The sequence below is a fragment of the Salvelinus sp. IW2-2015 genome, linkage group LG19, assembly GCF_002910315.2.
Source record: "Salvelinus sp. IW2-2015 linkage group LG19, ASM291031v2, whole genome shotgun sequence".
Taxonomy (NCBI): Eukaryota; Metazoa; Chordata; class Actinopteri; order Salmoniformes; family Salmonidae; genus Salvelinus; species Salvelinus sp. IW2-2015.
The window spans coordinates 10,752,569-10,771,068 of NC_036859.1; the positions used below are offsets into that span (position 1 = coordinate 10,752,569).

Here is an 18,500-nt window from a genome sequence, read left to right on the forward strand (position 1 = left end):
GGGGGGGGGGGTACTGTCACGCCCTGACCATAGAGAGCCCTCGGGGTTCTCTATGGTGTAATAGGTCAGAGCGTGACTAGGGGGATTTCTAGTGAGTTTATTTCTATGTTGGTGTATGTGTATGGTTCCCAAGAGAGGCAGCTGATAATCGTTACCTCTAATTGGGGATCATACTTAGTGTGTTCTTTCCCCCCCCCTGCAATGTGGGATATTGTTTTGTGTGAGTGCCTTTGTGCACTACGTTTTGCACAATCGTTATATCTTTGTTGTTTTTTGAAGTTTCATGAGTAATAAAAAATGTGGACCTCTAYTCACGTTGCGCCTTGGTCAAATTATTTAAATGACGATCGTGACAGATACAACCGGGACTGCTGATGAGCTCACTGTGGCCTCGTTGGGCTTTTCCCCTACTTTTCCAGACCCTCCATTGGTGGCAGCCTGAAATTAGTGAGAGCTGATGGTTCAGGAACAATTTGCTGTTGTTGTTAATTGGCAGAAAGGCGAAGGAGAGGTGCTTTGGCTAGATGGAGGGGGAATGCTAACTTGTGTCGCTGGCATAGAGGGCGTTGGCGGAGCGGCCTGTCCACCCATGGTCCATGCTGGCTGTTGACCTCGGAGCCTCCGGGGACTGTGTGCCATGCTGTACCAGAGGAGCAGATTGGCAAAGAGAGGCATACAGGTCAGGTCCATTTGGAGTGGTGGTCAGGTCAATACCCTGTTTGTTCCTCTCCAGGAAGGATGAGTATGTATCCCACTTCCTCAAATGTAGCCGTCTCAAAATTAGGATTGTCTAGGCTAGGATTGTCTAGGAATGGTTCCATGAACATAACAGTGAATTCACCTTACTGCAGTGGCCTGCCCACTCACCAGATCTCATTCCCATTGAGCATATGTGGGATGAGATGGAACAAGCTATTCGGAGTTGAGATCCACTACCAGACAATTTGAAACAACTGAGGGAAGCATTGTAGTTAACATGAGCCAGCAACCCTGTGGAACGCTTTAGACACCTTTTAGAGACCATTCCCCGACAAATTGAGGCTGTTCTGAAGGCATAAAGTGGTGCATTTCAATATTAGAAAGGTGTTCCTAATGTTTTGTACACTCAGTGTATATAGGGTATATATAGGGTATATATGGGGTATATACATTAAGTATACCAAACATTAGGAACCTTCCTAAAATTTAGTTGTGGTACCGCAATGGCAGTACCATGGTAGTACCATCATACTTCAAGGCTAAAACCATGGAACATTTCCACGATTTAGACTATACCATGGTATAACCCATACAGAAAATTCATATATTATAATACACTATATTTACAAAAGTATGCGGACACTACTTCAAATTAGTCGATTAGGCTATTTCAGCCACACCAGTTTCTGACAGGTGTATAAAATCGAGCACACAGTCTTGCAATCTCCATAAACAAACATTGGCAGGAGAATGGCCCGTACTGAAGAGCTCAATGACTTTCAACATGGCACTGTCATAGGATGCCTCCTTTCCAACAGGTCAGTTTGTCAAATTTCGGCCCTGCTAGAGTTGCCCTGGTCAACTATAAGTGCTGTTATTGTGAAGTGGAAACCTCTAGGAGCAACAACGGCTCAGCTGCAAAGTGGTAGGCCACACAAGCTCACAGAACGGGACCGCCAAGTGCTGAAGCAAGTAGCACGTAAAAATTGTCAGTCCTCTGTTGCAACACTCACTACCAAGTTCCAAACTGCCTTTGGAAGCAACATCAGCACAAGAACTGTTCCTCAGGAGCTTCATGAAATTGGTTTCCATGGCCGAGCAGCCATGGACAAGTCTAATATCACCAAGCGGAATGCCAAGCGTGGAGTGAGTATAAACTCATCTCGGAGGCCAGCATCCTGGAGTCGCCTCTTTACTGTTGGCGCTGAGACTGGTGTTTTGCGGGTACTATTTAATGAAGCTGGCAATTTAGGACTTGTGAGGTGTCTGTTTCTCAAATTAGACACTCAATTGGACTTGTCCTCTTGCTCAGTTGGACTTGTCCTCTTGCTCACCGGGGCCGCCCACTCCTCTTTCTATTCTGGTTAGAGTCAGTTTGTGCTGTTCTGTGAAGGGAGGAGTACACAGCGTTGTATGAGTTCTTCAGTTTCTTGGCAAATTTCTCGCATGGAATAGCCTTCATTTCTCAGAACAAGAATAGACTGACAAGTTTCAGAAGAAATGTCTTTGTTTCTGGCCTTTTTGAGCCTGTAATCGAACCCACAAATGCTGATGCTCCAGATACTCAACTAGTCTAAAGAAGGCCAGTATTTCAGCTGTGCTAACATAATTGCAAAAGGGTTTTCTAATGATCAATTAGCCTTTTAAAATGATAAACTTGGATTAGCTAACACATGCCATAGGAACACAGGAGTGATGGTTGCTGATAATGGGCCACTGTGTAGATATTCCATAATAAAATCTGCCGTTTCCAGCTACAATAGTCATTTACAACATTAACAATGTCTACACTGTATTTCTGAACAATTTGATGTTATTTTAATGGACAAAAAATTAGCTTTTCTTTCAAAAACAAGGACATTTCTAAGTGACCCCAAACTTTTGAACGGTAGTGTAACTCTGGGTCTTCCTTTCCTGTGGTGGTCCTCATGAAAGCCATCATAGTGCTTGATGGTCTTTGCGACTGCACTTGAAGAAACTTTCAAAGTTCTTGACATTTTCCGGATTCACTAACCCTCATGTCTTAAAGTAATGATGGACTGTCATGTCTCTTTGCTTATTGTCACGTTCTGACCTTAGTTCCTTTTTTATGTCTCCTTTTTGGTTTGATCAGGGCGTGAGTTGGGGTGGGCATTCTATGTTTTGTTCTAGGTTTTGTATTTCTGTGTTTGGCCTGGTATGGTTCCCAATCAGAGGCAGCTGTCAATCGTTGTCTCTGATTGAGAACCATACTTAGGTAGCCTGTTCCCACCTGTGTTTGTGGGTAGTTATTTTCTGTTTAGTGTTTGTTGCACCTTTCAGAACTGTTTGTTGGTCGTTTTGTTGTTTTTGTTCGCGTGTTCATCTTTATTAAAAGTATTATGGATACGTACCACACTGCACTTTGGTCCTCCTCTCCTTCCCCCGACGACAATCGTTACACTTATTTGATCGGTTCTTGCCATAATATGGACTTGTTCTTTTACCAAATAAGGCTATCTTCTGTATACCACCCCTACCTTTTCACAACACAACTGATCAGCTCAAACACATAAAGAAGGAAAGAAATTCCACAAATTACCTGTTAATTGAAATGCATTCCAGGTGATTACCTCATGAAACTGGTTGTCAGAATGCCAAGAGTGTGTGGCTACTTTGAAGAATCTCAATTATAAAAATCTATTTTGATTGGTTTTATACTGTTTTTGGTTACTACGTGATTCCATATGTGTTGTTTCATAGTTTTGACGTCTTCACTATTATTCTACAATATAGAAAATTGTAAAAATAAAGAAAAACTCTTGAATGAGTAGGTGTGTCCAAACTTTTGACTGGTACTGTATATGAGTAATACATGTATTTCCATATATGTATTTCAAATATTAGTACATATGTAAATATATTAGGCTTCCGCATTGGTAAGTGGAAGTACCATAGTAGTATCATGTTATAAATTAAAGTGCCATAGTAGTACCATGGCACATGTTTGTATKGGCAGTTATCCGTGTGTAGTGTGGTTAGCTAGTTTTACAGCTAGCAAGACGAAAGCCGGGAATTAGCAACACTACTGTTGTTGTAGGTAGTAGTGCTGGTGTGGTTAGCTTGCATTACAGCAAGCTAGCCAGGTGGGAAAAGCTAGTCCTTTGCTTTCGTGTTTAGCTAGCCTTGCAGCTGGTTAGTCAATTTAGCTAAAGCCTTGTGGCGATGGTTAACCAAATCTTGACAGCTAGCCGTGTGGCATTAGCTCAAGAGAGACTGACGAGTAGAAAATKAATTCTACTCGAAGCAAAACCTTTCGTTCTGTACTCAACACTATCAACAGGAGCTGAGGTTCTACATTCGGCAGTGTTAACCTCACGGTTTACCTGAGAACGTTTCAGTAGGAAAACAGAAATCCAGCCGTGATGAGGAGAGCTTTAGTGAATGCAGTCACTTCGACARGGAGGAGAGGTGAGAATGACCAGTTTGGCGGGCGAGTGGCTCCCTTTGTGGAGGAAGGGCGCTCTCCTCATTCGCCCATCGACCTGTCTGTCTCCAACAAATGTTGTTTGATTGGTTACTTCGAGCTTGTGGACACGCCCAAGCATATCCCATAGTGAGAGATCGAAACAAGTATTTGAAATAGAACCATCCAACACTTTAGACAGGTGCAAAATATGACCTACTTCACATCAATATGCTACCCATAAAAACAAATCCTCTGGATTCAAACTTACTGAGGAAGCAAGGGCTCAATATGTCTTGGATGGAAAAAGTAATGGGGGCACGCAATCATTTCTGCCTGCGGTCTTCTCTGAAATGTTCTGAGGTGCATTGAAGGGTCCCATCCCAACCATACTTAATGGGAGCATTACCTGGGATGGGAGCATCCAGTAGCATTACCTAAACCAAAACCAATGTGTTGGCAAAATTGTTCACTGTCAACAGAGAGAAAAATAGTATTACTGCCTGACGTCAAGCAGAAGGCAACATCAGATGTTCTTTATTTATGTATGTTCCTATTGCATTAAGTGTTATTTATCATTACCAGTCCAGCACTGGAAATCCATGAATTTCCTTTGTGTCAGGCTTTCAGGCAAATCAAATCAAAAACACCCAAAAACATACTGACAGATGGAGAATAGTGTTTGAGGAAATTGGAGGAGAGATTTAGAAAGGGTTATATTAGAACTTTAAAGCCATAATAAGTCAATGAGACTTGGGACATGAACCATTCTCTTCTCTCTCTCTCTCTCTCTCTCTCTCTCTCTCTCTCTCTCTCTTCTCTCTCTTCTCTCTCTCTCTTCTCTCTCTCTCTCTTCTCTCTCTCTCTCTCTCTCTCTCTCTCTCTCTCTCTCTCTCCTCTCTCTCTCTCTCTCTCTCTCTCTCTCTCTCTCTCTCTCCTTCTCTCTCTCTCTTCTCTCTCTCTCTCTCTCTCTCTCTCTCTTCTCTCTCTCTCTCTCCTCTCTCTCTCTCTCTCTCTCTCTCTCTCTCTCTCTCCTCTCTCTCTCTCTCTCTCTCTCTCTCTCTCTCTCTCTCTCTCTCTTCTCTCTCTCTCTCTCTCTCTCTAAAAACCCATTCATAATCACTATCAATAATTAGGCTTCAGCGATTAACCCTTCTTAAAAGTTAGTCCCAAACCCCAATTTAGATAAGTGACAGTGTTTACAGAAAATGATCAATATTGCAGGACTATTAATCTAATAGTGTGTTATTACTGCTGTATAGTATGTCTCTGTTGCTAACACCCTAGGCCTGCTACTCTCCATCAAGTCAGCCACATTCAGAGCATTACATTTTTCATTGACTTATAAAAAGCAAAACAAAGTCTCCAAAGTACATTTTCCCCCTCAGGTAGAGCCAGACCGATAGTTCATTTATATTAATGGGGCGGTTTGCATCCAGACAGGTCAAACTTGCGGTGACTGTCCTACAGTAGGCTGGCAGAGGACAGTCTTTGGGGTGACTGTCGTCCAGTGCCAGTGGGTCACTTGATGTTCTGTTGTGACTGAAGTGTGTCTGTCCAGTTACAGGCAGACCCAGGGGGGATGTTACTGAGTCTTTTCTCCTTACCCAGCGTTTGTCTAATAATGGCTCACATTTGTAAGTTAATAAACCATTGATAACAGTTAATAAACCTTTAACAACAGCGAATAAAGCGTTAATAAACAGCAGGAGTGTATTAAAATAGATGAACAATTAATTGTGGTTAATGGTTTAAGTTCTGGGAGGCTTCCATTAAAATACAAGCCCTTTGAAATGACATTTCTGCTAAATAAATTAGTTACATAATGATAATAGAACCCATTTTCAGAACTATGTTACTCTTGAGGATGACAGATACGATCTACAAACGTGTTGGTATCTCTCATCTAAACAATACCGTAACTGGAATTTGCTGTTTAACTTAGTTGAAGAAAAGACAAACAGGACAAGATAAGCTACAGGAAAGAGGAGTGTGTACACACCTGTAGCTGTGTGAAGACAGTCTATGCGTCCCCACGTCGTTTGTTTCTCCTGCTGGTCTTTGTTACAGGCTTGTCAGAGCCGATGTCTCAGTCTCCGTTGTGGCTCCTGTATAACTGCATGCTCTTGACTCTCATGCCTTCTCCTTAGTACTGGTCTCTCTGTCTCTCTCTCTGGCATTCAAACACACATGCATGCATAGACACACTCGCAGTAGGATGGAGGCTGGTCCAAAAAGATTGAGCTAGCCTGGGGTGATGGTAATTTTTCACTGTGGAGTGGGAGGTTGTCCTGCCAACTACCTTACATGTCATAGTGCTTCTAAAGAATAACAAAACTCCTCCTAATATAAGGTTTCAACTGCTAATGGAAGGAAGGTATTTTGGTATTTTGTTAGGATCCCCATTAGGATCCTAACACCAGCACCAGCTACGCTTCCTGAGGTCAACACAAAACATGAAACATGACCTAATACAGAATATCAATAGACATGAACAGCTCAAGGACAGAACTACATCAATTTAAAAATGGAACACGAAGCCYACATATCAATATATACGCACAAACTAAAAAGGGGAGAGGTGTTGTGCCGTGAGGTGTAAAGGAAGGAAGGAGGGAAGGAGGGAAGGAAAGAAGGAAGGAAAGAAAGAAGTAAGTAAAGAAGGCAGGAAAGAAAAAAGAAAAGATCGAAACCCACTATGCCTGGTTGCCTGGAATTGGTGTGTGTGGTGATGACACTTACACCCGCTCTGGATCACACATACATACTCACACTTGCTGTTGTTGCAGCTTAGTGCTTGGTATTTGTTTCACTCACACACGCTCTCAATCAATCTTAAACTTTCAATCTCGTGGTTAAGCTTTGAAACTTTCCCATATAACCCACTTATCAACAACTCACTCTCTATCACTTTCAACATTTCTCTCATACATACTCTGTTTCTATTTCTAGAAGTCCTCTTAGAAGAACTTATGACCTTGATTATACAGTGTTTTGGCTCTTATAAAAGAGGTTTCTGTGAGGGATGGGGGTGCGTTTATGTGTGTTTGTCCCACAAGGCAGGGTGTGTATATTGTGGCCATCTCAGAGCTATTGGCAGCTGTGTTTATTTGATTATGGACACAATATGTGGTCTTAGCAAACAAAGAGGGCTTTAGGCAAAATGTTTTGGACATAAAACCCAAATGAGGAAATACTTGTGAGTGTGGGAGAAGGGTACTACTTGGAAAATACTGGGATAGGGGACTTTCTTAAACTTTCTTGACTGCTGTATGTGTGTGTGTGTGTGTGTGTGTGTGTGTGGGTGTGTGTGTGTTGTGTGTGTGGTGTGTGTGTGTGTGTGTGTGTGTGTGTGTGTGGTGTGTGGTGTGGGGTGGGTGTGTGTGTGTGTGTGTGTGTGTGTGTGTGTGTGTGTGTGTGTGTGTGCTTGGGTGTTTCATTGTCTCTCAAAGGTGGTTGTTAGTATGTAAAAAGAGGTAACTCTTAACTTTGGAGAAAAAGTCTCTTATGAGAGTGAAGAAAACACAAAGCATGTAGCAGTCCTTGTCTGGAATTGATTTACATTTAAATGAATACGTTCTCTACCCCTCAACACTCTTTAAGTAACCTGTTACCCATCACACACACACATTTATTTTATTATTAAGAGTCATAGTCTTCAATAAAGACAAAGGTATTATAGCCAATAATTGTTTTTCTTGCCCTATTAAAAATTCTGTTGCTTTGTGGGATTTTTACACTGTAGGCCAGTGCTCCTAATGTCTCGTTGTCTCGAGATTTTCTTAATGTTTGTGGTGAAAAGATGGTCTCTCCCCAAGGCAACTTGTACATCTTTACACTGGATTGAAAAACTGTATATTTGATAGGCATATATTGAATCACAAAGTGTCATATTTAACCCAATAACAACCAATCAATAGAGAAAGAGGAAATTGCCCCAGACACTGGGAGAGTATGCGCTGCAAGACGACAACACAACAATAGTGATAGGAGAAAAATAGATATATTCTGTTTGACAATATATCGTATCGTATTGCATATATTCAATCACAAAATTTCATATTTAACCCAATAACAACCAATCAATAGAGAATGAGGAATTGTCCCACACTAAAATAAAGTCAGATTTACTGATCCTAGATCTGTGACTAATGACAACTTGTACCTGGGTCCAGACATTTTGCACATCACTGGAGCCAAGCTTCCTGCCATCCAGGACCTATACACTAGGTGGTGTCAGAGGAAGGCCCMAAAAATTGTCAAAGACTCCAGTCACCCAAGTCATATGCTGTTCTCTCTGCTAACACACTGCAAGCAGTACCGGAGCGCCAAGTCTAGGTCCAAAATAGGATCCTTAACAGCTTCTACCCCCATGCCACAAGACTGCTGAACAATTAACAATTAATCAAATGGCCACCCGAACTATTTACATTGACCCTACCCCCCTTTGTTTTTACACTGCTGCTACTCGCTTTTTATTATATATGCATAGTCACTTTACCCCTACCTACATGTACAAATTACCTCAACTAACCTGTACCCCGCACATCCACTCGAAGTACCGAGTGGATGTGYGGGGTACAGGTTGGTTGAGGTAACTGTAACTCAGTAAAAAWTKTGAAATTGATGCGTTTAAATTTTTGTTCTGAATAAATACGGTATCTGTGATGGGATGTATAGACATTATGGACACTCTGTGGATAGAATATGTAGTATATCTGTAAAATAAGTAGGATAGAATTGTATATGTACAGCAATAGTTGAATAGGATGGTCTTGACTAGAATACAGTATTATAATGAGTAAAACAGTATGTACAGTGCATTCGGAAAGTATTTAGACCTCTTGACTTTTCCACATTTTGTTACCTTACAGCCTTATTCTAAAATTGATTAAATCGTTTTTTCCCCCTCATCAATCTACACACAATACCCCACAATGACGAAGCAAAAACAGGCTTGTACAGTGCCTTGCAAAAGTATTCACCCCCCTTGGCGTTGTTCCTATTTTGTTGTATGACAACCTGTAATTTAAATGGATTTTTATTTGGATTTCATGTAATGGAGATACACAAAATAGTCCAAATTGGTGAAGTGAAATGAAAAAAATYACTTGTTTAAAAAAATAAAAAAAWTAAAAAAATGGAAAAGTGGTGCGTGCATATGTTTTCACCCCCTTTGCTATGAAGCCCCTAAATAAGATCTGGTGAAACCAATTACCTTCAGAAGTCACATAATTAATTAAATAAAGTCCACCTGTGTGCAATCTAAGTGTCACATGATCTGTCACATGATCTCAGTATATATACACCTGTTCTGAAAGGCCCCAGAGTCTGCAACATCGCTAAGCAAGRGGCACCACCAAGCAAGCGGCACCATGAAGACCAAGGAGATCGACAMACAGGTCAGGGACAAAGTTGTGGAGAAGTACAGATCAGGGTTGGGTTACAAAAAAATATCTGAAACTTTGATCATCCCACGGAGCACCATTAAATCCATTATTAAAAAATGAAAAGAATAATGCACCACAACAAACCTGCCAAGAGAGGCCCGCCCACCAAAACTCATGGACCAGGCAAGGAGGGCATTAATYAGAGGCAACAAAGAGACCAAAGATAACCCTGAAGGAGCTGCAAAACTCCACAGCGGAGATTGGAGTATCTGTCCATAGAACCACTTTAAGCCATACACTCCACAGAGTTGGGCTTTACGGAAGAGTGGCCATAGAAAAACATTGCTTGAAGAAAAAAATAAGCAAAWACGTTTGGTGTTCGCCAAAAGACATATGGGAGACTCCCCAAACATATGGAAGAAGGTACTCTGGTCAGATAAGACTAAAATTGAGCTTTTTGGCCATCAAGGAAAACGCTATGTCTGGCACAAACCCAACACATCYCATCRCCCCRAGAACACCATCCCCACAGTGAAGCATGGTGGTGGCAGCATCATGCTGTGGRGATGTTTTTCATATGCAGGGACTGTGAAACTGATCAGAATTGAAGGAATGATGGATGGCGCTAAATACAGGGAACTTCTTGAGGGAAACCTGTTTCATTCTTCCAGAGATTTGAGACTGGGACGGAGGTTCACCTTCCAGCAGGACAATGACCCGATGCATACTGCTAAAGCAACACTCAAGTAACCACTTGAGGGGAACATTTAAATGTCTTGAAATGGCCTAGTCAAAGCCCAGACYTCAATCCAATTGAGAATCTGTGGTATGACTTAAAGATTRCTGTACACCAGTGGAACCCATCCAACTTTAAGGAGCAAGAGCAGTTTTGCCTTGAAGAATGGGCAAAAATCCCAGTGGCTAGATGTGCCAAGCTTATAGAGACATATCCCAAGAGACTTGCAGCTGTAATTGCTGCAAAAGGTGGCTCTACAAAGTATTGACTTTGGGGGGGTGAATAGTAATGCCGCTCAAGTTTTCAGTTTTTTTTGTATTATTTCTTGTGTTGTTTCACAATAAAAAATATTTGCATCTTCAAAGTGGTAGCATGTTGTGTAAATCAAATGATATAAACCCCCCAAAAGTCTATTTTAATTCCAGGTTGTAAGGCCAAAAATAGGAAAATGCCAAGTGGGGTGAATACTTTCGCAAGGCACAGTAGAAATGTTTGCTCATTTATTATAAAAAATTACTGAAAAATACATTTACATAAGTATGCTGAACAAGCAGTTTATCCCAGTTCCTAGGCCGTTATTGTAAATAAGAATTTGATCTTAACTGACTTGCCTAGTAAATAAAGGTTCATAAAAATTTAAAAATAGCTGTGCAGCGACGCTCCCCATCCAGCTGACAGAGATTGAGAGGATCTGCAGAGAAGAATGGTAGAAACTTCCAAATACAGTGTGCCAAGCTTGTGAAGAAGAGTTGAGGCTGTAATCGCTGCAAAGGTGCTTCTTAATACATTTGATTTTAATACATTTGATTTCTAACACATTTGCTAAAATGTCTAAAAACCTGTTTTTGCTTTGTAGGGTATTGTGTGTAGATTAATAAGGGGAAAAACTAAGGTAAGGTAACAAAATGTGGAAAGGTCGAGGGTCTGAATACTTCCCGAATGCACTGTTATTAATAATACACAGCACTGTCTCTTGAGGCATGTGTGCTCTCTGCTGGCAAGAAATGGTAATTGCAGAAGTGGTGTGTTGTGTGTGTGTGTGTGTGTGTGTGTGTGTGTGTGTGTGTGTGTGTGTGTGTGTGGTGTGTGTGTGTGTGTGTGTGTGTGTGTGTTGTGTGTGTGTGTGTTTGCTTATATTCCAAGTTCATAGGTGGCGCTATTACACCTTTTGCTGATGCACACACTTCCGATAACAGAAAAAGAAGATGCAGCCCAGGCGCGGAATGAATACGTCCAACACTTGTATAGACGTCGTTATGGCAGCCCATGCTACTGAGCTTGAAATTGCCAAGAAACATTTAACTCAAGCAATTGGYGATAATGTCAAACAGTAAGTAAGCAACCATTGGTTGATTTGATGTTGTCCTTACACTTTTCTTTTTTTTCTTTTTTACTTTCCTATTTCGAAAGTTGTTTTAATCGGCCACATGGATAGCTAAAACTAGCTCTCTGCCAACGGCTATGTAGTATCTAGCGAGCTAAAGCCTGTAGCTCGTTTCCCAGTCGGTATTATGGGTGCGTTCGTAAATTCACTCTGGCTATCTGCTCGATTTTAGAGCTTCTTGCCTGGGTGTGCAAGAGTGCAGAATAACCGATGCATTTCCGAACGCGCAACACCCGTTTAATATGACCGGTGTCTGTAAATATCGGCAAAAAAAAGTAATTAAAATTGTTGCCATGAAAAGCAGCCTAACCAGCTCCGTTAGGGTGAGTGAAACGATCAGAGTGAGGTGTTCTCTTATTTGTGTCTGGAAGTAGCTAGCAAACTAGCCAACTTTATTTAGCTTGGGTGCTTTTAAATTATTATTTTGTACATTTAACCTTTATTTAACTAGGCAAGTCAGTTAAGAACAAATTCTTATTTACAATGATGGCCAAACCCAAATGACGCTGGGCTAATTGTGCACCGCCCTATGGGACTCGCAATCACTAGCGAGTTGATCCGTGCGTTCTTACCTCAAAACGGCAGTCAAGCCGGCAGTCAAGCCGTTTTGAGCTCCCGAATGGCACAGTGGTCTAAGGCACTGTATCTCAGTGCAAGAGGCGTCACTACAGTCCCTGGTTCGAATCCAGGCTGTATCACATCCGCTAGTGATTGSGAGTCCCATAGGGCGGTGCACAATTAGCCCAGCGTCATTTGGATGCTCCGAGAGTGAACCTCTGAATTTACTAACGGGCAATCTGACAATGCTCTCAATTTACGAACGCCCAGAGTGCAGTTTGGCACTCCAGAGGGAATTTACCAACATACCCATAGGTATAACATCACGACCCCGCCCGCCTGTTGGGAAAACAACCTGTGGTTACCTAGGTTACCCCATTGGCTCTTTTTACAAATGCAATTTTCTTGTCTGCTTGTTTTAGGCCAATTCTGTTCAAAACTACTTTTATAAAGTATATGTGTAATGACTTTGTTGTTCTCATTGAAAGCAAGTATAAAGTCTGGTTTACAGTCCGTCTATCGACATGTCTGTAGACAATTGTCATAGCTACATTATGAACATTCTTTTGTCGCCCAACGTCAAACTTGTATTGTCATTATGAAAAAGTAGTAATATCAAACGACGGCCCGGTGCTCCAAACAGCATACTTTATTTTAACACCAATAAAAAATTGACGACAAAGTTGGCTCTTTTACACTGGAGGTCAACTGAAAATGTTTGTTTTCACCAATTTGTGGTCGATGGGAATTCATTTTTATTACGTGAATATCGACTCGGCTGTACACGGTTCTCGCATATAAACAAACAAATAAAAACTGTTGGGCGTTACAGATCCATATATGGTAATGGTTTAATTGCATATAAGCCTACTGCAGCTCTGATTGGTTATGCCTAATGTAACAGTTTAACTTTAGTCCGTCCCCTCGCGCGAACCAGGGACCCTCTGCACACAGACAACAGTCACCCACGAAGCATCGTTACCCATCGTTCCACAAAAGCCACGGCCCTTGYAGAGCAAGGGGAACCACTACTTCAAGGTCTCRGAGCAAGTGACGTCACCGATTGAAAGGCTATTAGCGCGYACCACCGCTAACTAGCTAGCCATTTCACATCCGTTACACTAACTCGTACCTATCAATGCAATATAATCCTACTCTGAAGCGTTCTGCCTAAAACAAAATCTCTTGCATAGTTCGTTTTGTTTCGGTATGTTGCATTGAAAGTGGCTAACATTGCATTGATTCGATCACAATTCCCATAGTAAAGGGAAATGTTCATAGTGTGAGTGAAGTTCAATGTTGTGCTTCTCTATGCGGGATGATATTTCTTCTGGGTGGCATTCCCGGGGATCTGCGAGCCTGCAGGTTAGAGGTAACATTGCCCGAGACCCGATCTGGGACCTGAGCGGGTCAGGATCCAGAATTATAAATAGTGTCTCTGGTCTGGGTCAGATTTGATATGATCGTCTCGGGTATGTGTAATTAAGACTTTTCCGGAAGGGGCTACACACACACACACACACACACACACACACACACAGAGAGATGCTTTTCTGGAGTGTGTAGCGTGTTGGTTCCCTCCTCCCTGTGTTACTCACAGTACTGCCCTGCCCCACCTGCTAGACTGGCTCTTCTCGCGCTTTATCAGCTCCGGTTAATAAAGTAACTCAGCTCCCTCACTCGGATAGGACCAAGTCTGGATCCGACTAGGTCTATACAGGTTGTCCTCGGGTCTGCTTGGAACGGGTCTATATATACAGTTGAAGTCAGAGGTTTACATACACTTAGGTTGGAGTCATTAAAACTTGTTTTTCAAACACTCCACAAATTTGCCTTTAAATTGTTTAACTTGGGTCAAACGTTTCAGGTAGCCTTCCACAAGCTTCCCACAATAAGTTGGGTGAATTTTTGGCCCATCCCTCCTGACAGAGCTGGTGTAACTGAGTCAGGTTYGTAGGCCTCCTTGCTCGCACATGCTTTTTCAGTTCTGCCCACAAATTTTCTATAGGATTGAGGTCAGGGCTTTGTGATGGCCACTCCAATACCTTGACTTTGTTGTCCTTAAGCCATTTTGCCACAACTTTGGAAGTATGCTTGGGGTCATTGTCCATTTGGAAGACCCATTTGCGACCAAGCTTTAACTTCCTGACTGATGTTTTGAGATGTTGCTTCAATATATCCACCTCATTTTCCTGCCTTATGATGCCATCTATTTTGTGAACTGCACCAGTCCCTCCTGCGGCAAAGCACCCCCACAACATCATGCTGCCACCCCCGTGCTTCACGGTTGGGATGGTGTTCTTCGGCTTGCAAGCCTCCCCCTTTTTCCTCCAAACATAATAATGGTCATTATGGCCATGCAGTTCTATATTTGTTTCATCAGACCAGAGGACATTTCTCCAAAAAGTACAATCTTTGTCCCCATGTGCAAACCGTAGTCTGGCTTTTTTGTGGAGGTTTTGGAGCAGTGTCTTCTTGCTTGCTGAGCGGCCTTTCAGGTTATGTCGATATAGAACTCGTTTTACTGTGGATATAGATACTTTGTACCTGTTTCCTCCAGCATCTTCACAAGGTCCTTTGCTGTTCTGGGATTGATTTGCACTYYTCGCACCAAAGTACGTYCATCTCTAGGAGACAGAACGCGTCTCCTTCCWGAGCGGTTTGATGGCTGTGTGGTCCCATGGTGTTTATACTTGCGTACTATTGTTTGTACAAATGAACGTGGTACCTTCAGGTGTTTGGAAACTGTGCCCAAGGATGAACCAGACTTGTGGAGGTCTGGTTCATCCTTTTTTCAGAGGTCTTGGCTGATTTATTTTGTTGTTGTTGATTTTCCCATGATGTCAAGCAAAGAGGCACTGCGTTTGAAGGTAGGCCTTGAAATACATCCACAGGTACACCTCCAATTTACTCAAATTATGTCAATTAGCCTATCAGAAGCTTCTAAAGCCATGACATAATTTTCTGGAATTTTCCAAGCTGTTTAAAGGTACAGTCAACTTAGTGTATGTAAACGTCTGACCCACTGGAATTGTGATACAGTGAAATAATCTGTAAACAATTGTTGGAAAAATGACTTGTGTCATGCACAAAATAGATGTCCTAACCGACTTGCCAAAACTATAGTTTGTTAACAAGAAATTTGTGGAGTGGTTGAAAAACGAGTTTTATTGACTCCAACCTAAGTGTAAGTAAACTTCCGTCTTAAACTGTATATATTGGGTCAGGGTTGGAAAGGCCAAGGTGCATTTCGGAAAGGGCTGTTTTGAAGCTCTCCGCCTCCATCTAGACACTCCCCCACTGATGTAAAAACTTTTGGAAGCTATAAAAATGCATTTATTAATGTCAAAATTWATTTTTGCCTTATTTATTCTATTACAGACTCACCTTAATGCATACTTTTATATTATATGAGCCAAAAATTAAATTGAAAAAATATATAAAAACTTTAAGTATAATTTTTGGAAAGTTCTAATATTACTGCCCCCAAAACCTGTAATGACATGTAATTTTGTACTTGAAACATTTTAATTGAACTACCTATGGAGGACTGCTTCTTCTGGGGAGTGACAATATGGGTGACCTGGGGCTTCAAAGCCTCTCACTGACCAATACATAGTATCAGCAATCAAGGGTTTATAAACCTAGCTCTGGTCCATGCCAGCGACTTGCATCTTTCCATTCATCCCCCATCAACAATTTATTTTAGTGACTGGCTTCAATATACTTTCATTACTCACCAAAGTTAAGATGTTACTAGAGTTTTGATTTAACTTTTCACTGAATTCTTCAGTTGTCCGTTCTCCAAAATATGAAATGAGAGCAGTTTGTTTACAGCCACTAGCCATGCACATGCGTCCGATTCGCACTACGAGCTGCACACCTGACACAAGCGTATGGACCAGAGCTAGTCTGCTCAGTGCAAAAAAATTAAGAATTTCAATAAAACTCTCCCTATTTTTTTCTTTCTCTCTCTCAGTTCATGTCCACAATGACTTTCTCCTGGCCATTCTCACACGTTGTCAGATAATCGTCTCCACACCAGGTAGGTTTTCCATCGAATATATCAATATCGATGGATACCACACATCTGTATGTTGACCACAAACCTGACTGCAACCCATTCCTTTTTCCAGAGGGTGCTGGATCTTTGCAGTGTGCAGGTAGCTCAGCCTCCAAGCCTGCCAAAGGAAAAAAAGAAGTTCTCCTTCAGACAGAAATTTGATGTGAGTTGTCCTTCAATAATGCGTAATGGGAGGTGGCAGTAATACATGGTTTAAAAACTTCAGACCTCTCCTGTTGGTGAAGTATAATTCTGTGTGTGTGACCTGTTGCGTGTCCAGCATCGTTTCCAGCCCCAGAACCCTCTGAGTGCGGCCCAGGCCTTCAGCCTGCGGGAGGTTGGGAGTGAGGAGGAGCTGAGACTTAGTGCCCACACCCTGTTGCTGCCCAACCGGGGCCAGCTGGAGGCCCGCATGATGGTCACCGCTTTTGAGCTGGGCCTGGACAACGTCACGGAGGACGCCGTCAGCACCATGGTCCACGCAGTGGAGGTATGTGTGTGTGTTTTTATGGGATACTAGTACAAGATATGAGAAGAGTTGTAAGATTTCATGTAGCACAGGTTACTTTATGCTTTGAGACAGGCTTTGTACACCTTCCAACAGCCAGTTGTATCAGTCCACTCAGGATTTCCCCCCTTCATACACACACTTCACTCACCTGTCGTTCCTTCCACTACCACAGAGCCACCTGAAGGACATGCTGACTGCTGTGGTGTCCAGGTGGAAGGCCTACCGGCTGCGTGATGGACACWTCCCCTACGCCTTCGGCAGTGATGTCACCCCCCCAGCCCTACTTGAAGAACAGCCTGGCAGCCTACCACATTGTCACAGATTGGTAATGAGGTTAATTGTCTGTCTGCAGCGTTCAGCCGCCTTAAATCAACTAGAAAAATGTTCAACGAAGTATCAAATCAAATGTTATTTATCACATGCGCCAAATACAACCGGTATAGGTAGACCTTAGTGAAATGATTACTTACAAGCCCTTACATTTTTTTAATTTAACCTTTATTTATCTAGGCAAAGTCAGTTAAGAACAAATCCTTATTTACAATGATGGCCTACCGGGGAACAGTGGGTTAACTGCCTTGTTCATGGGCAGAAGGACAGATTTTTACCTTGTCAGTTCAGGGATTCGATCCAGCAACCTTTTGGTTACTGGCCCAACGCTCTAACCACTAGGCTACCGGSCGCTCCGCTTAACCAACAATGCTTTAAGAAGTTTTTAAGAAAATAAAGTTTTAGGAGTAAAATAACAATAGCGGGGCTATATACATGGGGTACCGGTACAGAGTCAATGTGCAGGGGCACCGGTTAGTCGAGGTAATATTTACATGTAGGTAGCGTTAAAGTGACTATTCATAGATAATAAACAGAGACTAGCAGCAGTGTAAAAGAGGGGCCTGAGTAGCCCTTGATTCTTTTTTCAGGAGTCTTATGGCATGGGGGTAGAAGCTTTAGAAGCCTTTTGGACCTAGACTTGGTGCTCCGGTACAGCTTGATACGGTAGACCATTCCATTCTTGTGGGCCGGCTAAGGAGTATTGGTGTCTCTGAGGGGTCTATGGCCTGGTTTGCTAACTACCTCTCTGAGTGCAGTGTATAAAGTCAGAAAATCTGATGTCTCAGCCACTGCCTGTCACCAAGGGAGTACCCCAAAGCTCAATCCTAGACCCCACGCTCTTCTCAATTTACATCAACAACATAGGTCAGGCAGTAGGAAGCTCTCTCATCCATTTATATTCAGATGATAGTCTTACACTCAGCTGGCCCCTCCCCAGATGTTGTGTTAAATGCTCTACAACAAAGCTTTCTTAGTGTCCAACAAGCTTTCTCTGCCCTTAACCTTGTTCTGAACAGCTATAATATAAAGGTCATGTGATTTGGTAAGAAGAATGCTGCTCTTCCCCCAGTTATTATTACTACCTCTTAGGGTGATAATAGGTGTAATAGTTTGCAAGCCCTGCCACATCCGACGAGCACCGGAGCCGGTGTAGTACGATTCAATCTTAGTCCTGAATTGATGCTTTGCCTGTTTGATGGTTCGTTGGAGGGCATAGCGGGATTTCTTATATGCTTCTGGGTTAGAGTCCCGCTCCTTGAAAGCGGCAGCTCTTCCCTTTAGCTCAGTGCGGATGTTTCCTGTAATCCATGGCTTCTGGTTGGGGTATGTATGTACGTGTGCTCCTCAATGCCATCGGAAGAATCCCGGACCATATTCCAGTCTGCTAGCAAAACAGTCCTGT

The 18,500-nt window shown here is 42.3% G+C and overlaps 1 protein-coding gene and 1 pseudogene across 1 annotated transcript in view; one reads left to right on the forward strand and one right to left on the reverse strand.

Moving 5' to 3' along the window:
- LOC111978857 (angiopoietin-related protein 1) overlaps positions 1 to 6,374 on the reverse strand; it is a 24,924-nt gene extending 18,550 nt beyond the window's left edge. The window contains exon 1 of the mRNA XM_024009091.2: positions 6,126 to 6,374. The gene's annotated coding sequence lies outside the window, so the exon portion shown is untranslated. The remainder of the gene's footprint in view (positions 1 to 6,125) is intronic.
- Positions 6,375 to 11,475: 5,101 nt separating this feature from the next.
- The window catches only part of LOC111979760 (transcriptional adapter 1-like), an 18,384-nt pseudogene continuing 11,359 nt past the window's right edge, over positions 11,476 to 18,500 (forward strand).